This window comes from Schistocerca gregaria, chromosome 9 (assembly GCF_023897955.1).
Source record: "Schistocerca gregaria isolate iqSchGreg1 chromosome 9, iqSchGreg1.2, whole genome shotgun sequence".
Lineage (NCBI taxonomy): Eukaryota > Metazoa > Arthropoda > Insecta > Orthoptera > Acrididae > Schistocerca > Schistocerca gregaria.
Window position 1 is genome coordinate 23,006,645 of NC_064928.1, and position 23,466 is coordinate 23,030,110.

The 23,466-nt window shown below is 42.8% G+C and overlaps 1 protein-coding gene across 7 annotated transcripts in view; it reads right to left on the reverse strand.

Annotated features, from left to right (window-relative positions):
• Positions 1-1,697: 1,697 nt before the first annotated feature.
• LOC126292113 (replication protein A 70 kDa DNA-binding subunit-like) overlaps positions 1,698-23,466 on the reverse strand; it is a 53,423-nt gene continuing 31,654 nt past the window's right edge. For 4 of the 7 annotated variants that reach the window (XR_007552010.1, XR_007552005.1, XR_007552006.1 and 1 more), the window contains 3 exons: positions 7,737-7,888; positions 7,358-7,572; positions 1,698-1,977 (listed from right to left, as the gene is read on the reverse strand). The gene's annotated coding sequence lies outside the window, so the exon portion shown is untranslated. The remainder of the gene's footprint in view (positions 1,978-7,357; positions 7,573-7,736; positions 7,889-23,466) is intronic. The other 3 variants (XR_007552009.1, XR_007552008.1, XR_007552011.1) reach the window with 2 other exon arrangements.

Here is a 23,466-nt window from a genome sequence, read left to right on the forward strand (position 1 = left end):
CCGTTCATGGGAATGGACAGTTTGTTGCTGGTCATTCCCACATAGGCTTCACAGTGTAGGCACATCAGTTGGTAAATCACATGGGTGCTTTCACACGTGGCTCTGCCTTTGATCGTGTACACCTTCTGGGTTACAGGACTGGAGTAGGTGGTGGTGGGAGGGTGCATAGGACAGGCTTTACACCGGGGGCTGTTACAAGGGTAGGAGCCAGAGGGTAGGGGAGTTGCTTTGGGAATTTCATATGGATGATCCAAGAGGTTACGAAGTTTTGGCAGACGGCGGAAAGACACTCTTGGTGGAGTGGGGAGGATTTCATGAAGGATGGATTTTATTTCATGAAGGATGGATTCTATTTCAGGACAGGGTTTGAGGAGTCTGCTGGAGAGCCACGTTCAGAGTTTGATCCAGTTCCGGGAAGTATCCTGTCACAAGTGGGGCACTTTTGGGGTTCTTCTGTGAGAGGTTCTGGGTTTGAGGGGATGAGGAAGTGGCTTTAGCTATTAGCTTCTGTACCAGGTCGAGAGGGTAGTTGCAGGATGCGAAAGCTGTTTTCAGGTTATTGGTGTAATGGTTCAGGGATTCAGGACTGGAGCACATTCGTCTGCCACGAAGACCCAAGCTGTAGGGAAGAAACCATTTGATACAGAATGGGTTGCAGCTGTCATAATGGAGGTACTGTTGCTTGTAAGTAGGTTTGATGTGGACGGATGTGTGAAGCTCGCCATTGGACAGATGGTCAATGTCGAGGAAAGTGGGATGGGATTTGGAGTAGGACCAGATGAATCTGATGGAACCAAAGGAGTTGACGTTGGAGAGGAAATTCTGGAGTTTTTCTTCACTGTGTGTCCAGATCATGAAGATGTCATAAATATATCGACACCAAACTTTGGTTTGGCAGGCTTGGGTAACCAAGAAGGCTTCCTATAAGTGTACAAGGGGGCCGTCCTGGTAACCATGGCTGTTTACTTTAATTGTAGGTATGTCTGGCCTTCAAAAGTGAAGAAGTTGTGGGTTAGGATGATGCTGGCTAAGGTAATGAGGAAAGAGGTTTTAGGTAGGGTAGCAGGTGATTGGCATGAAAGGAAGTGCTCCATCCCAGCGAGGCCCTGGACGTGCGGTATAGACCTACTCTGACCATGTACACCTTCTGGGTTACAGGACTAAAGGCGGAACCACATTTGAAAGCACCCACGTGATTTACCAACTGACATGCCTAAACTGTGAAGCGTTCTACGTGGGAATCACCAGCAACACTGTCCATTCGCAGGAACGGACACAGTCAGTGTTTCTTGGTAATGAGGATCACCCTGTGGCCAAACATGCCTTTGTGCCAAGATGTGCTGGCCGTGCACAGTGTTACACCGCCCGGGTTATCTGGATACATCCCACTGACAGCAACCTATCAGAACTCGGGAGATGGGAACTTGCCCTTCAATACATTCTCTTTTCCCGTTACCCACCAGGCCTCAACCTCCGCTAATTTCAAGTTGCCGCCACTCGTACCTCACCTCTCATTTGGCATCGTCTTTGCCTCTGTACTCCTGCCTTGACTGACATCTCTGCCCAACCTCTTTGCATTTGTGTGTCTGTGTGTTTTTCAGTGAGACAATAACATCCTAAAACAATCTCTTTAAATCATTACATGCTAGTTTTCAATTATTGTAAGCATTAGGACTAGAAGCGTAATAAAAAGTTACTTTGGTTTTAATAAACTTTTATTTTTTTAAACACTAACTAAATAAATAGATAATGATCATAGATAAATTGGCATTTGTTTTTGAAAATAAATATTTATCACAGCTAAACGTTTTTATTGCAGGACCTGCACTCCAGTCTCCAGAAACAGATTTTCCATTCAATTTCTGTTAATTCATTTCATTGCAGGAGCTGGATTCCAATTTACTGTTTAGGGCCAATGGTATTCTTCGACATTCTCTCAACAATTTCAAATAATTATTTGAAGCTGCAGTCCCGCTCCTGCAATAAAAATAATGTATTAATGAGTAGGAGTGATGGTGAAAACAATTAAAATGTGTTGGCAGGTCATCAGAAAGATGGCATCTTTGCAATTTGAAACAAAAGTCAAATGGTGTACACTTAAACAGTGAAATTATTAACATTAAATTTAATCTAGAAAGAGGCCCCCCATCTACTGATCATCACAAATTGTAGCCTTTGAGACAAATGACTGCCGTTTGACCACATGAACTATTAGTAACAATGTTGACAGTTGCTGGTGCAGGGGACCTGGTAGCAGGGACTTTACTCTAGCAGCAGCAAAAACAAACAAAAAAACTGCAACAACTTGTACAGTGAAAGTTTGGTTATTATATTCAATAAAAACAGTCAGTATGTAAACAGTTGCAATCTGAACAAAGTACTTGTGAGGTGATTAATGGTTGATGGCATATTCTACTTTTAAGTTTGTAAGTGCATTACAGCTATGATAATGGAAAAACACTATCTCACATCACTGTCACAATCGGATTGTAATACTCCCCCCCCCCCCCCCCCCCCCCCTCTATTTTGCACTCTTAAAACTATCACTGCACCCTTCCAGATGTATAAGTTTTTCCAACAGCTTTCCAAAATGCCTTCTTTTCTGGCTGTAGCATGGGTAACAGCTGTAGTGGCATTCACCATTTAGTTCCCTATCTCACTACTAGTCATTTGATTCAAAGCTACGACAAGACATTTTCAGCTCTGAAGATGGTAAGCTTTTTGTTTGCAGAAACAGTTTTATATGTATCCATGCACATAGCATACCAGCATTGAAATGCCAATGATGAAGAGGTAGCCTAACAATTTCATCCCCACGTCTTTTAGCAATTTCAGTGATTATTAATGCAGTTTAAAGCAACACAGACTTTTCAAATAATCTCAGAGATCTGCATCCAACCTGTTCAGCCACTGAAAAATTTACTGTTTTCTTGTTGCCAATGTTAGTGTCTTATCTTTAACAAAAGAATGATAAAGGCCATTATCCACAACAATGACTGATGGTGTTGCGAGATTTGTCATAACGTTTGTTTCAAACCATTTCTGAAAGCTACAACATTGATCTCTTAATGCAAACTGCTTGTCTTTTGTGAACGAAGTACTAACATGAAGTTTAATCGAAGTACTAACATGAAGTTTAATCGAAGTACCAGCATGGCACCAATTTACTCCCCCCCCCCTTTTTTTAAACAAGTACTGTCTTCACCCTTTAAGGGTACCAAAGCTTCAACCTCTATGTAATATATGAAATTAATTTTATGTATGTGTGATGAAAGATTGACATTAAACCATGTTTCATCAAGCCACACAATATTGAGTGCAACACCCTTTATCTTCTGCGCAATTACGCATCATGAGGCAATGTCATCCATACTTACCATTAATAATTCTTGGCCACTAATACACGAGTCACTGAAGCCTGGGTCGTACACAACTACGCATGATGAATTTAACTCCCCTTAAAAGTATTAGGTCTTTCTGAAACAGTCTCAAATATGTCTAGTGTTCATTTCTCTTACTACAAAAACAATGAACAGTACTGTTCTGAAAGTCATCAAAAACTGTTACTTCCTTCTCCTGTGAACTCTTTCCTGGTGTATGCAGTTTTCTTGTTCCAATCTCATCATATTTTTAATGTTCTTTTGCTACCAATACAATTATTTTGCTTATTTTCGAAACTGTTGCTCTATTTACAACCTGACCAACAGGGAATAGAACCTCTTAAGTCTTTTCCGAAGTACTTCTTTGCATGTATAGCATGGATTTCTCCCTCCATTTCACTTCCTGCATTTCGCTCGCATCACTCATTGCACAGGACATTGTTTAAAATGGAAAAGAAGTGAATACCACGACAACAACAAAACTTACACAAATCCAGTATTAGATTTCTAGTTTAAACAAAGTGAAATGATGTGACACTTTAAAAAGAAAAACTCTCTGCACTTCCATAAATGCGAGCATTAGTTTTACAGTGTACCAATCTGGCTTGTACTACCTGTGGCTGCTAGGCAATGAAACAATGCTTCCAAGTTGTCAGTACGAAGGAAACTAATTACCACATTGAAGTATCAACAGTGGTGCTAGATCCGTAGGATGCACACAATCTTCCCATATTCAACCTACTGTGCCTTGTTTTTTGTTATTACCTTGGTGATACTTCTTTGCACTCACTGTTGCTGTCACATGACTGCAGAAGCCAAATAAGTGGATACTCTCATTCAAATTTCTATTCCTCAAATGATACTAACATGCAACATACCTATGTGCCATACCAAACATCATATGTGTTGTGATTAACTTATTTAATAATTAATATTCCTTTCTGCATATTTTATGTACTCAAGAAATCAAGCACAAGGAACATTGTAGTGTAACAGCAATGATAAATTGTGACACTACCAAAAAGACTATTTTATAACTGCTTTCTGCAAGCAACTGAGATGTACTTACCAGATGTGCATCTGTTCAATTTTTCCCAGGTGGAGAATGTAATTCAAATCGCAACTTAAATGTAACTACAACTAAAACAAAGGAACTGAAAAGGAAAAAATCCTTTTTCTGGTGAAAAATTTTGCAGGTAAAGCAACAATTAATGAAACCACACTTCAGATAACATAGGCCTAAAGATGGATGTTGGTGTGGGAAAGTGTATGGAAGAGACACGATGATCTTTCCTCCTAAGGTAGCATAACAGCCAACATTTTTGCTAAGGAAATTATGTATATTTAAAGTATTATTTCATTGATTTTATACTATATTTATGAAACTGTAATGTGCATTGACAAACAATGGAAAATCCAGGACCAAATGCAACAATGCTACAAAAAGGATAGTTGCTACTCATCACCTAGCGAAGATGTTGAGTTGCAGATAAGCACATCAAAATAAGCTTTTAGCCAACAATGGGCATGCTGGGAGGGGGGGGGGGGGGGGGGGGGGGGGAGACGTGCGTGCGTGCGCACGCACGCACGCACCCACACACACACACACACACACACACACACACGCACACACGCACGCACGCACGCACGCACGCACGCACGCACGCACGCACGCACGCACGCACACGGGGATGCATGACGGTGGTGGGGAAAGTTAAGTGATGCTAGTGGGAACTTACAGGGTTGTGGTGGAGAGAGGATAGGGCAGCTAGGTGCAGTTGGGAGGTTAGATGGAGGGCTGGGAAGAGGAGTGGGAGGATTGTGGAGAAGGAGAGAAGTAAAACAGACTGAGTGCATTGGTGGAATACAGGGCTGTGTAGTGCTGGAATGGGAACTGGGATGGGACTAGATTGGTGGACAATGACTAACCAAGGTTGAGGTCTGGAGGGTTACGGGAATGTAGAATATATTGCAGGGAAAGTTCCTACCTGCGTAATTCCAAAAAGCTGGTGTTGGTGGTAAGGATCCAGATGGCACAGGCTGTGAAGCAGTCACTGAAATAATAAACGTCAAGTTCGGGGGCGTGCTCAGCAACAGGGTGGTCCAGTTGTTTCTTGGTCAGTTTGTTGGGGGCCATTCTTGTGGACATAAAGCTTGTTGGTTGTCATGTCCACATAGAATCCAGCACAGTGGTTGTAGCTTAGCTTTGTAGATCACGTAACTCATTTCACTGTCCACAGTGGTATTGACACTCACCAAACCTACACAACCCCCCCCCCCCCCCAACCCCTTGCCTCACAGCTCACAGCACTGTAATAAACCTAGATGCAAGACTTGTCACACACCACCACCACCACCACCACCACCACCGCCGCCGCCACTGCCTACTCCAGTCCAGTCTCAAGCGTCACTTATCCCATCAAAGGCAGGGCTACCTGTGAAACCAGTCGTGTGATCTACAAGCTAACCTTCAACATCTGTGCTGCATTCTATGTGGTCATGACAACCAACACGCTGTCTGTCCGCATGACTGACCAATGATGAACTGGCCAAGAAACAACTGGACCGCCCTGGTGCTGAGCACGCCAACCAACACTGTTCTCTATTTCAATGACTGCTTCACAGCCTGTAGCATGTGCAACCTTCTCACCAATACCAGCTTTTCTGAACTGTGGAGGTGGGAACTCTCCCTGCAACATGTTCCCATAACCCTCCTGGCCTCAATCTTAGTCAGTCATTGTCCTTACCCATCTAGCCCCATCCCTGTTCCCATTCCAGTTCTACACAGCCCTCTATTCCATCAATGTACCCAGTGTCTCTACTTTTCTCCTTTACCCTCCCCCATCTAACCTGACTGCACCTAGCTGCCCTACCCTCTCTCCACCTCATCCCTGAATGCACACACTGGCAGCACTTCACTGTCTCTCCCCCCCCCCCCCCCCCCCCCACACACACACACACCTACCCTGCTATTCCTCCCCCTCCTCACCCCAGCCACCTTCTTGCCTCCCACCCAGTTGTCCCCCCCCCCCCCCCAATCATGTGCTGCGGCTCGTAGTCTGGCTTCAACTCCCAGAGAGTGTGGTCTGGGTGTATGAGTTTTGTTTGCATAATTGTGTGTTTTCTTTTTCAAAAAGGCCTTGTTGGGCAAAAGCTCATTTTGTGATAGCCTTTTTGTTGTGCCTATCTGCAACTCAGGACCTTCACTATATGGTGAGTAGCAACTATCCTGTCTGTAATATTGTAATGTGCATTGCATCATCAAGACATATGCATTTTGATTTTTATTCCCAAAGAGATAACCGTGTTAATTAGCTTAGCAAACTTTCACATCAATTCTGGCACATTGTCTCCTTTTCTCTCTTAGAAAAAGGGCAGTATATTAAAACTCTGATGAATTTTAACATAAAACATACCAAATGTGAATACGGTCTAATTCTGAAGAAATAGTGGACTCAAATACAAGCAATGTAAGCAATGCTTTCATCCAGTACTGCAAAACAAAAGTGTATATAAGTGTGTAAGAAAATTGAAAACTAGACCAGCAATCAATTTTTTGCTGTAATATATTTAGTTATACAGTTTGGCTGCATCTGAACTAAATAAAGATTTCGTTTTCCACTGGATGTGTGAATATAATTTAAATTTCATCCAAATTAACGCACTCCCAAACTACAGAAATTCCTCTTATTCAACTCCAGCACATATCTTGCAACTGTACCAAACAAGCTTAATGGAATGCAAGCTTCAGATTTAATGTGTCAATCATACTTTAGGGTTGGGAAACACGGTAACTACACTAAACAAAGTAGGAAAAAAAATATTAACAATCTTGCTTTCTTCTCTACACTACACTGTTTTGCAGCATCAATCTAGTACTCTGAATGCAATGCAAATGTGTGTGTGTGTTCATTTTTATGGCAACAGGAAAAAATATCAAATTTTTAAATGTTTAGTAATTTTGTTCTCATTCTTACCATAATCTATAAACACATCAATGTCATTCCCATTTCCGAGGATAATTTTCATTTTCTGCTGATACATGATGAAACTGTCATTCTCAGTGGCCACATTAATTAGGTTTTGTAATCTGGAGAGCAACTCTTGTAATAAAGAGAATAATTCATTACTGTGCAGGAGTGACGCTAAAAACACCCATTAGCTTCAAAGCTGTCCTCCATTGGCTGGAAATCTAGCATAAAAAAAGTTACTGAGTTGTTTTCTTCTATAGACTATACTGTTATACGGCATTAATACAGAACAAATAAATACTTTCATATTACGAATGCATCACAAACATATCGTCCATTCAAATTTAAAAATATAAATAAAGAGCAAATTTAAAGCTGACAATACCTCTTTGTTTCAATTTAGCTTCAAGCTGTTTTATATGTTCTCTCTGGATTCTCAAAAGTTCTTGAAATTTAATGTTGAGAAAATGTCTGAATTGCTGCAGAGTTTCTAATTGTTTTAGCGAAGGTTTCAACTGTTGCTCTGTTTCTCTGGGCCTGAAATTATTAAAAAAATTAATAAAAATACATATTCTGAAAATATTAACCATGAAACCTAGATCCATTTTCACTGGCCCCTCCAAATTGACAGGTATATTCAAAGAAATTTTGGGTTTGCAGACTGTGACCATTAACAACACTCCAGAATATTTGTCATCTGCAGATGAGTCATTCAAGGCTGATGAAGACTTGCCCTGTTACGAATTCGTTAGTGCAATTCATGTATTCTACACGGGGTTTAAGATAGTGATGACAGAAGACCTAGTGGAACTGCTGAACTTAGTCGTTGCTCACGACGGCCATCAGTATGCTATACTGTCTCTGTTTAAAGCAAATTGTGGAAATGATGGAGTCCCCAGTTGGTAGCCATTATCACAGTTCATCAGATTTTTTGTCATGTGAATTTCAGTGGATTATTTACTAATGGAGTCCCAAAAAGTTACTCCATTGAATGTCCGGTGAAGGTACAATGGATGCTCAGCTTGAAAAGACGAATGCTTCATTGACATTCAGCACAGTGTGTGTGTGTGTGTGTGTGTGTGTGTGTGTGTGTGTGTGTGTGTTTTCTGAGGAAGGTTTTGGTCAAAAGCTAATTGTGTAACAGTCTTAATTTTCCCTGTCTCCAACTCAATGTGTCATCTTTTCAGTGAGCACCAATCTTTCCTTTTTCTTCTATAGTTGATATTCCAACATGGAGGTTTCATCATTTAATTATGAAGGTCAATTACACAAAATATGTACTAAGATAATACAATTGAAAAACATTAATTTGGGAAGAACATATAATTAAGCAATAGAAAAGAGCAGAATTACTGATGAAACCGAAAACTGTGTCAGACAAAAGTAGTTTGGTTCATGTGATCTATATGTCAGAGAGCAACAAACAGTCTATAAACAGCTACAACTATACTCCCCAAATCACTGTGAGGTGCTTGTCGGAGGATACAGCCCATTGTATCAGTTGTTAGGGCTTCCTTCCATTGCATTCATGCGGGAAGAATGATGGCTTAAATATCTCTTTATACACAGAAAATTGCAGTATATTCTTAGATTCATCATTTAATGTCTATTCTGTGAAAACCTGCTTAGAAAGTCTGTAGAACAGTTTGTGTGCCAGTCCATTCCTTTCAACATTTTCAGACACCGCCACAGGTCAAACAACCTGGTTATGATTTGTGCTGCTCTTCTTTGTATCTGTTAATTTTCCTCATAAGTACTATTTGGTAAGGGTCCCACGCACTTGAACAATATTCTATGATGGGTCGCACGAGTGTTTTGTATGCAAGATCCGCAATTTGCCACCTGCTTTACCAACGACTGACTGATCATTCCACTTCATATCCCTACAAGTTGTTACTCCCATGTATCTGTTTGAGGTAACTGATTTCAACAGTGACTCATTGATGTTACAGTCATAGGATTTCACTCTGTGAAATGCACAATTTTACGTATTCAAAAATGTAAAGCAAGTTGCCAATCTTTGCATCACTTTGAAATATTATCAAGATCTGACTGCATATTTTCAGAAGTTATTTCATTACATGTGACTGCATCACCTGTGTCAAGTCTTAGGTTCTTGTTGATACTGTCTGAAAGGTCACTAGTATACAACATGATCAGCAACGGTCCCTGGGACACACCCGAAGTACTTTTACATCTGTCAGTGATCCCCATCCAAGACCTGCTGGATACTCCTTACCAAAAAATCTATAATTAAGTCACAAATTTTATTTGATACCCCCATACAATCTTACTTTTGATAAATGTAGAAATGGTATGGAGTCAAATGCTTTTCAAAATGGAGGGATACTGCATCTGTCTTACCGCTTTGATCCAAAGCTTTCGAACAAAATAGGTTCCAATACTGCACAACAAATAAAGGTCAAGCATATTGGATGGAAGTTTTGTGGATGATTTTACTACCCTATTAGTTGGTAGGTGTGGTATGTGCTTTCTTCCATCTACTAGACATGGTTCTCTGAGATATCTATTGTAGTTAAGAGAAACTAACTCGGCTGCAAATTCAGTACAGCTATTCCATTTGGCCCCTAACTTTGCTCAATTTTAACAATTTCAGTCGTTTCTCAAAATCACCAACACATCTACTTCACTCGCCTTTTCAGTAGAAAGAGAATTATGTTGGCATAAAGCTCCAGAGTTAAGAATTTCTGCTTTTGCTTTGCTACCCAAAATTTCATTTCCCGTCTAATCTGTGAGTGACTGGCCACTAACTTGGTGCCACAAATAGCCTTTACATGTAACCAGAATTTCCTTTGGATTTTGTGAAAGATCATCCAACAATATTCTGTGTAAGTAGTCACCCCCAAATAAAATCTGCAAGTATTTGTGAATCACTTTAAATGACACACCGAGCTACACAACTACCACGGCACTAGTTTCATTGTTGTATTAATTGTATGGTGTGATGGTTTGTTTTGGAGTTTGTACAAAAACATCGCAGGAGTGAGTCTCAAAACCATTAAATATTACCTACAGGTGTATTAAAATAGAACAGAGACTAAAAAGAATAAAAACATTTGTGAGTGTGCAAATACAAATTAGTTTTATAGAGTTACATAACTGTTACATAAAATAATTACATATGTGGCAGTTTAACAAACACAGTAAATTATATTTTTAGATACATCTGGCATACTGACAATAATAGTAATAAGACATCAAACCAGCTGCCCTTGAGAAACTTCCTACCTCTTCACATCAGAGAAGCCTTAAAACAAAAAAATTAAAAAAGATAGGGCTTGTTTATTCCATTATCAGCTAGACTAAAAGTTAATATTCCCAGATATAATGATAACTTCATTATGAAACATCTGTTCTCCAAATGTTCTGAAAAGGAAAGTTGCTACTCACAATATAACAGACGCTGAGTTGCAGATAGGCACAACAAAAAGAATGTCACACACAAAGCTTTTGGCCCATAAGGCCTTCATCAAAAATAAAGAACACACACACATGACTGCAGTCTCAGGCAACTGTAACCACACTGCGATGGGAGGGGTGACTGGGTGGTGTAAGGAGGAGGCTGCGGCAGGGAGGGAAAAGGATGATAGGATAGAGGCTGCGGACAGTGCAGTGTTGCTCGGGAGTGCGCAGGGATGAGGTGGAGAGAGGATAGGGCAGCTATGTGCAGTCATAAGGTTAGATGGAGGACCGAGGAGGTGGGAGGGCAGTAGTAGCGGAAAAGAGAAGTAAAAAGACTGGGTGTGATGGTGGAATGAGGCCTATGTAGTGCTGGAAGAGGAACAGAGAGGCTGGATGAGTGATGTAAATAACTAACGGTGGTTGTGGCCAGGAGGGTTAGGGGAACGCAGGATATATTGCAGGGAAAGTTCCCACCTGTGCAATTCAGAAAAGCTGGTGTTGGTGGCAAGGATCCATATGGCACAAGCTTTGAAACAGTCATTGAAATGAAAGATGTTATGTTTGGCAGTGTGTTCAGCAACAGGGTAGTCCACTTTATTCTTAGCCACAGTTTTTCGGTGGCCCTTCATGGGCACAGACAACCTGTTGGTTGTCATGCCCACGTACAACACAACACAGTGGTCATACCTTAGCTTGTAGACCACATGACTGGTTTCACAGGTAGTCCTGCTTTAATGGGATAGGAGAATGTGTGTCCGGACTGGAGTAGGTGGTGGTGGGAGGATGTATGGGACAGGTCTTGCATCTAGGTCTATTACAGGGCTATGAACCATGAGGTTGGAGTTGGGAGCAGGGGTTTTGTGGGGTTGGACAAGTAGATTGCTAAGTTTTGGTGGATGTCGGAATACCACTGCGGGAAAGGTGGGTTGTATAGTGGGCAGGACATATCTCATTTCAGGGCATGAGGAGAGAAAGTCAAAACCCTAACAGAGAACGTAATTCAGTTGCTTCAGTCCTGAGTGGTACGCAGTTACAAGGGAATGCTGCTCTGTGGCCGGATAGTGGGGCTTTGGGAGGTGATGGGATACTGGAAAGGTAAGGCACAGGAGATTTATTTTTGTAAAAGGTTGGGAAGGGGTCAGTGGATGCTTCAGTGAGGTCCTCGTATATTTCGAGAGGGACTTGCTCGACACTGCAGATGTGATGACCACGGGAACTCCGCTGTAGGGGAGTGATTTCATGGTGTGGAACGAGTGGCAACTGCAGAAGTGGAGGTATTGCTGGTAGTTAGTAGGTTTGTTATGGACAGAGGTACTGATGATGAAGGTATCTATGAGGTGAAGGTCAACATCTAGGAAGGTGGCTTGTTGGGTTGAGCAGGACCAGATAGAGCAAATGGGGACAAATAGAGGTTCTGGAGGAATGTGGATAGGATGTCCTCACCCTCCATCCAAATTGCAGAGACGTCATCAATGAATCTGTATCACTTCAGGGGTTTAGGATTGAGTGTCTATAGAAAGGATTCCTCTAGATCGCCCATGAATAGGTTAGCATAGGATGATGCCATGCAGATGCCCATAACTATACCTCGGATTTGAAACTTCCTGGCAGATTAAAACTGTGTGCCCGACCGAGACTCGAACTCGGGACCTTTGCCTTTCGCGGGCAAGTGCTCTACCATCTGAGCTACCGAAGCACGACTCACGCCCGGTACTCACAGCTTTACTTCTGCCAGTATCCGTCTCCTGCCTTCCAAACTTTACAGAAGCTCTCCTGCGAACCTTGCAGAACTAGCACTCCTGAAAGAAAGGATATCGTGGAGACATGGCTTAGCCACAGCCTGGGGGAGAGCTTCTGTAAAGTTTGGAAGGCAGGAGACGGATACTGGCAGAAGTAAAGCTGTGAGTACCGGGCGTGAGTCGTGCTTCGGTAGCTCAGATGGTAGAGCACTTGCCCGCGAAAGGCAAAGGTCCCGAGTTCGAGTCTCGGTCGGGCACACAGTTTTAATCTGCCTGGAAGTTTAATATCAGTGTACACTCCGCTACAGAGTGAAAATCTCCTCTGAAATGATTACCTACAAAAATCCAAGGTATCCAGAATGAGAAGTACAGTAGTTGTGGGTGAGGATACAGTCAATCATGGCAACTAGTAAGGAGCTTGTTGGTTTGGAATCCATCAAGCGTTTGGAATTTTAGTGTTCAATAGTGGTAGGCCATGAGCATTACAGATGTTAATGTGACGGGAGGCACAGCAATGGTGATGAAAAGGGCACCGTGTGGCAAAGGCATGAGAACTGTGGAGAGTCAGTGTAGGAAATGGTTGGTATCTTTTATATAAGAGGGTAGGTTCTGGGTAATAGGTTGAAGGTGTTGGTGTAAGAGAGCAGAGATTCTCAATGGGGGCACAGTAACAGGCCACAATGGGGCTTTCTGGGTGGTAAGGTTTATGGACTTTAGGAAGCTTGTAGAAGGTAGAAGTCCAGGAAATGGTAGGGGTGAGTAGAGAGATGGACTCTAGGGAGAGGTTCTGGGATGGGCCTAAGGATTTGAGTAGTGACTAGAGATCCCTCTAGATTACTGGAATGGTGTCACTGTGGCAAGGTTTGTAGGTGGAGGTATCTGACAGCTGTCCTCCTGCCAGGTAATCCTTGTGGTTCAAATCAACAGTTGTGGAACCTTTCTGCAGGTAGAATTATAAGGTCAGGATCAGTTTTTAGATGGACTGCAGATCTTTCTGTGGATGTAAGGTCAGTTGCATGTTGAGGGATCTGGGAATGATGGTGAGGCAAGGTTCGAGGTTGAGAAATTCTGGAAAGTTAACAGGTGGTGATTTGTGGGAAGTGGGCGTGGATCACGGTTGGATGGAGGAGTGAACTGAATTAGGCAGGGTTCAACATTGACCTTTGATTGAGTCTGATTGGTAGTGTTGGTGGCGAAAAAGTGTTTCCACTGATGGGACTGGGGGAAGGTTGGATGGAGAAGGAACCAAACTACACGGGCATCAGTCCCTGCAATCTTAAATTAACTAAACGGATAAAATCCCACATAGAGAAGGATAGCCCTGAGCAGGGGCGGATATGGTCCAGTGCATGCAAGATGGCTACCAATTCTGCAGTAAAAACATCACAGCCATCTGGCAAGGAACAAAGTTCCGTGCGTCACGCATAGGTGTAAGCAAAACCAGTGTGACCAGCAACCATGAAGCCATCAGTATAGATCACAGATCACATATGAACCCTGAAAAATTCTGAGGAGACAAAGGATTCTGTCCCTCCAATGGCTCTTCGCCACCAGTTCTCTTGTCTTGATCTCTCAATCGATTCAGAGCTGTGGCCAAGAGACACACCACGGAGGGGTATATGCACGAGCGGAGAAGGCAGTTGCTGGAGCTCAGAAAAGAGCGACTGAATGCAGGCAGCCATGGTGAGCACACACCGTGGCCACCGCTGTGGCAGGGTGATCTCCAGGTCTGAATAAAGCATACCATATTTAGGTGCTTTGGGGTGCAGAGAATGCGCAGCGCATAAAATATGAACTGTCGCTCGTGCGAAACTTGCAGTGGTGGAATCCCCGCCCCTGCGAGAAGGCTAAGTATGGGGCTAGTCTGGAAGGCACCAGTCGCAAGTCACACCACACAGTGGTGGATGGGGTCTAGTATCTGCAGTGTCGAAGGTGACGCAGAACCATAGACAGGACTTCCATAGTCTAAACGAGACTGGACCAACGCTTGATACAATTGCAGGAGAACGGAGCGGTCTGCACCCTAGGAGGTATTGCACAGACACCTAAGAACATTGATGCCCAGTTGACATGGCTCCCTCATCTTTGCCAGCTGAATAGGACGTACTAGTCCCTACTCAAAGACCAGACCCAAGAAGCGATGGGTGTCCACCACCTCGAGGGGCTGGAGTGTACAGCGACAGCAGAAATGCCTGACATGTCTTGGCCGCCAAAAACTGAAAGCCATCGGAGAGAGCACTGAGTGCAACCGACAGATTGCTCCTGTAGACAGCATTCTGCAGTGCCCATTACGGAGGAGGTGAGGTAGATGCAAAAATTGTCAGCATACAAAGAGGGGGACAATGTCGGCCCAACAGCTGTCACCAGACCATTAAAGGCTATGAGAAACAGAGGTATGCACAGTATGAAACCCTGTGAAACCCTATTTTCTTGCTGATGGGGAGAGCTGTAGGAGGAGCCAACTTGGACTCAAAAAGAGCAACAAGAAAGGGAGTTACAGATAAAAACGGGCAGAGCACCACGAAGGCCCCATTCATTAACGGTGGTGAGGATGCAGTGGCGCCAGGTGGTGTCATAGGCTTTACGCAGATCAAAGAAGCCTGCAAGGAGGTGTTGCTGATGGGAAAATGCCTACTGGATAGCAGACTCCAGGTGGACCAAGCTAGCCACAGTAGAGCAGCCACAGCGAAAACCACTTTGAGTTGAGAGAAAAGATCATCAGATTCAAGGATAAATCAGCCATCGACTCGCCATGCGTTCAAGGAGCTTACAGAGGGTGTTAGTAAGGCTAATTGGATGGTAGCTATCCAACTGAAGAGGCAGCTTCCCTGGCTTCAACACTGGAACAACAATGCTTTCCTGCCACTGGGTAGGAAAAACTCTGACTCCACATACGGTTGAAGAGGGTCAGTATATGATGGTGGCCAGCCACTGATATGTGTTGGAGCATTTGGTTATGCATCCGATCTGGTCCAGTAGCTGTGTCAGGACAAAGGGTGAGGGCACTGGCACTGGCAAATTCCCATTCACTGAATGGGGCAGCGAGAAACAAAAGACAAAGGCAGTTGTTCTGAATGCTCTTTCAGGAGAAAGAATGTGGACGAATACTTACCAATCCAGACTTTGCTCAAGGTTCGGCATTGGCTAAGGACAACACCATGCACAGAAATTCCTGCAACCCCAGCGGGAGGTCGGTGGTCAAAAATTCGCCTTAGTTTCACCCAGACTTGTGAAGAAAGGGTGTGGGGTCCAATGACAGCTACATAACGCTCCCAGCAAATCCATTTCTGAAATTTCATTAGGTAGCAGTAGAAGAGTGCCGCTTGAAGTGTTGAAGAGCACGGTGGCGGTCTTTTATGGCTGCAGCAATTTCCGGAGTCCACCAAGATACCATCTTCAGAACCTGAAGAAGGGATTGCTGAAACAGCTGTTGAAAGGATGGCGGCAGTTAAAGGCTGAGTAGATTCATCAACACTGTCGAGTGGCAATACAGGGGGGATGGGAGCAGAGGAGAAGGCACCTCAATCAGCTGTAGATATGGCCCACCTGGGAGGGTGACAGAGACCATTACCCGATTGTTTTGACCTTCGTTCAGTGTCTTTCGCTCCGTCACATAAGTGAGACACCCCACTGATTGGAGGGAAGAAGGCCGGGACTGCAGATGAAGAGGTCAATGGTCAAGAAAGTGCCGTGTGCCACACGAAAATGTGTGGGAGTGTGTGTGTTTAGTAAACAGAGGTCAAGCCCTGCCAGAACAGCTTTGATTGTCCTGCCCAGGGAAGTAGTCACATGACTACACCATAGACGGTTGTGGGCATTTAAGTCCCCTAGTGACAGGAAGGGAGTTGTTGAAGGGTGGTGAGGGCATGGGATGTGGGCGGCCTGTCAGGTGGGAGGCAGAGATTGTTGTTGTGGTCTTCAGTCCTGAGAATGGTTGAATGCAGCTCTCCACACTACTCTATCCTGTGCAAGCTTCTTCATCTCCCAGTACCTACTGCAGCCTACATCCTTCTGAATCTGTTTAGCGTATTCATCTCTTGGTCTCCCTCTACGATTTTTATCCTCCATGCTGCCCTCCACTACTAAATTGGTAATCCGTTGATACCCTACCAACCGATTCCTTCTTCTAGTCAAGTTGTGCCACAAACTCCTCTTCCCCCAATTCTATTCCTCATTAGTTATGTGATCTACCCATCTAATCTTCAGCATTCTTCTGTAGCAACACATTTTGAAAGCTTCTATTCTCTTCTTGTACAAACTATTTATCGTCCATGATTCACTTCCATACATGGCTACACTCCATACAAATACCTCGAGAAATGACTTCCTGGCACTTAAATCTATACTCGATGTTAACAAACTTCTTCTTCAGAAACGCTTTCCTTGCCATTGCCAGTCTACATTTTATATCCTCTCTACTTCGACCACCATCAGTTATTTTGCTCCCCAAGTAGCAAAACTCCTTTACTACTTTAAGTGTCTCACTTCCTAATCTAATTCCCTCAATGTGTGGACAATGATTTTCATCTCTCCGTGAATACTTCCCAAACCATGTTTTAGAGACACCAATGTCAGAGAGAAAAATATTTTCAGAGTATTTTCCAGTACATGCAAAAGAGTAATTTTTAAGGGTGCATGTTTGCGGAAACAATAAAATCATTTGTACCAAAAAATGTTTCTATATCATTGTTTCTCTAAAAACTTAAAATAGTGGACCTCACATTAACGTAATACCTCTCAGCAGTTATTGTTGGTGTGACAGTGACACAGGAGATGAATTTTGCTGGGACCACTGGTAGGCGATGCACGATCATGACAAGTTTGTGAAGCACAACATTTGGACAACAATCAACCAATGGAAAACCCAGGATGGAATGCAACAATATCACAAAAAGCGTGGCTCTGGTTAAGGAGGAGGCTGGAGCTGGGAGAGGGATGGATCGTAGGGCAGGGTTTGCAGACAGTGCAGTGCTGCTGGGGAGTGTGCAGGCATGAGGCGGTAAGAGGATAGGGCAGTTGAAAGGTTAGATGGAGGGCAGGGAAGAGGTGAGGAGGGCTGGGGTGGAAGAAAAGAAAAGAAAAGAAGTAAAATGGCTGCATGCAATGGTGGAATGAGGGCTGTATAGTGCTGGAATAGGAACAGGGAGGCTGGATGGGTGAGAACAATGACTGACTGATGAAGGTTGTGGCCAGGAGGGTAAGGGAATGTAGGATATATTGCAGGAAAAGTTTCTGCATGTGCAATACAGAAAAGCTGGTGTTGGTGGAAGGATCCATATGGCACGAGCTGTGAAGCAGTCATTGAAGTGAAGGATGTTGTGTTTGGCAGCTTGATCAGTAACCGGGTGGTCTACTTATTTCTTGGCCACAGTTTGTTATGATACAGATTTAAATAACATGGAAGGTTGCAGTTCATTCACGACAGCAATAAATGAGGAGACAACTGTAACCTCAAATTAAAATACTGTTGTCTTTATTGATTACCATGAAAATGAAGATCCAGGAGGGAATATTTAAAATGAGCTGGAAGAACCATAGTGTAAATTAACTGTGACAGCAATGCATCAGTTTTCAACTAAAAATAATCTCTAATTATAAGCAAATATGCAACATGCAAGCCAGGATTCTGTTATAAAACCCACAGTATCAGAATTGCTACAAAAATTGTTCTCAATGTAAAATACCAATCTGAGAAAAAAGAGGGCCTTGAGTGTGAACATGAAACAGAGGTGTAGTGCATCCTAATGGATCATGAAACAATACATTTAATGCTGCCAGATAAATTAAGCTTTTCAAACCGACACTTTTTAAATTTACCATATAGCTGAGATGTTGAGTCGGGATAGGCACAACAAAAAGATTCACACAAAGCTTTCGGCCATTGGCCGTTGGCAGTAGTACACACACACACACACACACACACACACACACACACACACACACACACACACAAAACTTGCGCACACTTCTGCAGTCTCAGAGAGCTGAAACCACACTGCAAAGCAGCACCAATGCATGATGGGAGTGGCGATGGTGGGGTAAGAAGGAGGCTGGGGCGGGGAGGGATAATATGGTGGGAGTGGCAAACAGTGAAGTGTTGCAGTTTAGATGAAGGGCAGGAGAGAGTGCGGTGGAGGGTGGGGGTGGGGGAGGGAGGGTGGTAAGTATGAAAGGAGAGAAATAAAAGAGGGAGCTGAATGGGTGAGGACAGTGACTAAGGGACATTGAGGCCAGGATTACAGGAACGTAGGATGTATTGCAGGGAAAATTCCCACCTGCGCAATTCAGAGAAGCTGGTGTTGTTGGGAAGGATCCATATGGCATAGGCTGTGAAGCAGTCATTGAGATGAGGGATATCATGTTTGGCGGTGTGCTTAGCAACAGGTTGGTCCACTTGTTTTTCGGCCACAGTTTGTCGGTGGCTGTTCATGCGGACAGACAGCTTGATAGTTGACATGCCCACATACAATGCAACACAGAGGTTGTACCTTAGCTTGTAGACCACATGATTGGTTTCACAGGTAGCCCTGCCTTTGATGGGATAGGTGAGTTTGTGACTAAACTGGAGTATGTGGTGGTAGGGGGATGTAGGGGACAGGTCTTGCATCTAGGTCTATTACATAGGTATCAGCCATGAGGTAAGGGATTGGGAGCAGGGGTTGTGTGAGGATGGACGGTAATATTGTGTAGGTTCGGTGGACGGCGGAATACCAGGGTAAGAGGGCTGGGAAGGATAGTGGGGCAGGACATTCCTCATTTCAGGGCATGACGAGAGGTAATCGAAACCCTGGCGGAGAATGTAATTCAGTTCCAGTTGGTACCGAGTTACGAGGAGGGGAATGCTTCTCTGTGGCCAGACTGTGGAACTTTGGGAAGTGGTGGGAGGCTGGAAAGATAAGCCTCCACTGACCCCTTCCCAACCTCGTACAAAAACAAATCTCCTGTGCCTTAAGCGAGGCCCTCGTGTATTTTGCGAGGGACTGCTCATCACTGCAGATGCGACGACCGTGGGTGGCTAGGCTGTACGAAAGGGACTTCTTGGTAACGAATGGGTGGCAGCTGTCGAAGTGGAGGTATTGCTGGTAGTTAGTAGGTTTGATACGGACAGAGGTACTGAAGTGAATGGCCGAAAGCTTTAAATGTGTGAATCTTTTTGTCGAGCCTATCGAGACTCAGCATCTCCGCAATATGGTGAGTAGCAACTTTCCTTTCTAGTATTGTACATACCTTCTTGGATTTTCCCTTGTATGACTTTTTAAATGTATTCCCATTTTGTAACTGTTTTATGTGAATACACTGTTAGCAAATGCCTGCATTGCACTATGATATCTGTTAGCTTCATTTTCTGTTGGTAATGGAATTTCTTCGCAGTGTCTTCTCCCAGTATGATGTGATCTCTTTCAGGTACCTCATCCGATGCACTAACTGCTTTACTGTATTGTGCGTTCCAAATGTTGCAGTACTAACTGCCAAACAATTTTTTTTTCAACATTTTGCCAGGCGAGTTAGAAGCGGCAATTTGAAGAAAGAAATTTCGAGAACTAATGTGGAGCTGATCCTGAGATCCTCTGGACTGTATTTCAGGATGCAGCCACAGTCACCACTTGAGAGCAAAAATGGTAGTAAGCATATTTAAGTTAATTAGTAATCATCAACATGCATACCGTTGTCTTTCCAGTTTAAGCACTTAATTCTGTGGTTACAGGTATAAAGTGGAGTCGTTTCTATTTTATACACAATACAAGGCATTCATAAATTAGTAATACACAAGTAACTGTGAAAAGGGTAAATAACTTGCATTCAGTGCAGTATCAAATATTCCTGCAAGATATTTTCAAGCTTCATTTCCACCTAACACTGTTAGAGATGTTCCCACTAGGTGGTATATGTGAATGAGTTAGAATAACAGTCATAATGGAATCATATAAAGCTGAAGAATGTGCCTGTTGCTTATGGTTTCGTGAATCCAAATCTGCTACTTCAGTTGAGAGACAATCCACGATTGAAAATCTCAAGCCACCACCTCAAACAAACTTATCAATTGGCACAATTGTTTCACTGAAACTGGCTATGTTTCACGTAAGACACCGGATCGGGGTTGGCCAGCAGTCTCTGTCGCAGCAATTGAACAAGTTGGGCAGTGTTTCATTCGTAGTTCAAGTAAATCAATGAGACATACCAGCTTAGAATTGAATATGCCTAGTGTTACACTGTAGAAAGTATTACAGAAATGCCCATCATTCAAATCCTACAAATTGAAACTGTTGCTGAGTTTTGTGCACATTTAACAAAATGCAGACTGAAGATAATTTTCTTAATAAAATTGTGTTCAGTGACAAAGCCACCTTCTGTACCCACATTAAAGTTAATCAGCATAACATTCGCATATGGGGTGAGCATGAACCATATCACATCACATAATTCAACATGTATGGGACATAGCTAAGATAAACTTTTTTCTTTTTCTTTTGTTTTTTTCCCCCACTTGTAAGCTGTAAAAGATTTATGGTCCTTTCATGTTTGCCAAGTCAACTGCAACTGGCATATCGCACATGGACATACTCTGACATTGTCCAATGTTTCAATTACAAAAGGAGATTGGCACAGAATTTATTTTCCAGCAAGAAGTCGCACCACCACATAATCATCATGAAGTTTGATACAAATCCGCATATTCTTACAGAGGTAACACGACGTGATGCAACAATATCCTGCCCACCACGATCACCTGTTTTGTCTTCAAAGTAACACCATACGCTGAAGTCCTTTGGCGTCAGTGTTCAATCCTGAGCTGCAATAGTGAATAACAGAAGTAGTTGTCACCAGACATCAAGACTTCATTCATAGGATTTGGCAGGAAACCGATTACAGATGGGATATTTGTCGTGCTGCAAAAGGTAGCCACACTGAACATTCGAAAATGAAATTTTTAAGATATACTGCATTCAGTGCTGTACCAAACATTTCTGTAAGTTATTTACCTTCTTCACAATTAAACCTTATTTTTGCTTAACTGATTTATAAATACACTGTATTTCAATAACTAGCAAAACTCATGCCACCTGAAGAATAGAACTGGGCCATTGTGTGTCCTTGCTGCTTTTACTATGACCAGACTATGAACTTTTTGGCCTTGTGCCACAGGAGACCATGCAGTGAGGACTTACAACAGCAAAACTTGTAGCACTTGAATGAGACTGCTGGTTTGGTCATACAAGCACTGGGCACGAGTGTAAACAACAACCCGCCAGGACAACAGGAAATACACCATTAACTAATCACATTGATACAATGAGAGTTTAAGCCCTTGTGTTGTGGTTAGGAATTTAATACGAATTGTGTAGTTACTGCCATTGGACCTTCAATAACTTTTTGTAAGAGGTGTCCAATTATCACTGGCTGCTGTTGAACTCAATGCAACTTGCATTTTTGGAAGTGGGTGTAAGTTTCATCCTTTCAGAAGGATCTTCATTGTATCCTTATCCAAACGTCAAAGTGAGACAAATTATCGTACGACTCCCTGGATCTTGTCTTGGCTTTTTGTGCAAGTGATTGAATTTTGCTTTCTGTTGTACACACATTTTCAGCTTAACAAATTCTGCTTGTGACCACACAGTGTAGCAATCGATCCCCGAGAATCTGAAGAGTGTGGCTGAAATGTAAAGATGGAGACGAAGATGCTATTTTGAAGTGATGTCTAGCATTTGTTGGCTGCCACAAATTCTTTCTCTTACTAGTGTCACGCTCACAATGCCCATTATCTTACTAGCCACTACAATTGGAGTCACATAACATGGTGGTAGAGTTTAGGCTTGTTCTGCACACCTATATCACATATGCACCATATGCTCAGCATGTTCTGTGCAGTCTGCTGTGAATGCTGTAGGTAATGCGAGCATTAATGTGACTCTAGTGAGTTGTTTAGTGAATTTCGATTCCATTTGTCAAGTTGTCACCCTCGACTGTGGTGAAATTCTGTGTAAGTAAGCGAGAGATACAATTTCTTCAAGCGGAAAGCAAGTGCATGTGCATGTGCATACCGCAATTGTCACTTGGCATCGTCATCAATGCAATCCCTATCTGTGCCTCGACATCCCCGAACCACCATTGTTCCTGGATCAGACTATAGTATGTTGGTATTATGTTTGATTCTGGTCCAAGTCCAGGCAGCAAGTACACACAACAGTGTAGGTCTCACCACATGCAGAAGACTGGGTTAGTGGTTGCAATATCATGCATGAAATGGAAAACGACAACCTGGATGTGCAAAATTAATCACTCCGATAAAATTTGAGGCACCAAAGGAACAGATGATTTTCTTTGAAGTGCTTCATGAATGAAATACATTAGTTGGCTTTGGTTCATTTAGGAAGACTTGAACTGTAGACTGCTCATTAGTTTCCACAGGGTATATACGCAGAGGAGAAAAAAATTACCAAATCTCCCAGTTAAAAATACACTTTCTCCTGGATGAAAATACACTTTCTCTGTGTTAAGTGACAAACCTTTCCCTTTAAACCATAAAACTTATCAATCCTTGGAATGGTTAAGGTTTTATACACTGACTTAGAACTTCCCGGCACTTTAAGAAACAAATCCCAGGATGTGCAGCAACACGCTGCATTTTTTTGTTTTACTTATGTTATATAGTCGAATTCCACAAAACACAGATATTTAGTTTCCAAAGTATTGAAATAGAGATCGTGATATGCTTTTTGAAAGCCAATCATAGCTCATGTAACGTGAGCTCGCCAGTCAATGATAGCAGATATTCGCTGCATTTACATGGAGCTTCCAAAACCAGTTTTTGTAAACCGATTTCCCAATACCACTTTGGATGTTCATGTAAACACTTTAAAATTGATTCTGGAAATCTGCTGCTGGTTGCCAGATTTCCAATCCTGCCCTCCTTGTAAATGTGCTTGGACATACAGGTTTTGTCTGTTTTAAAAA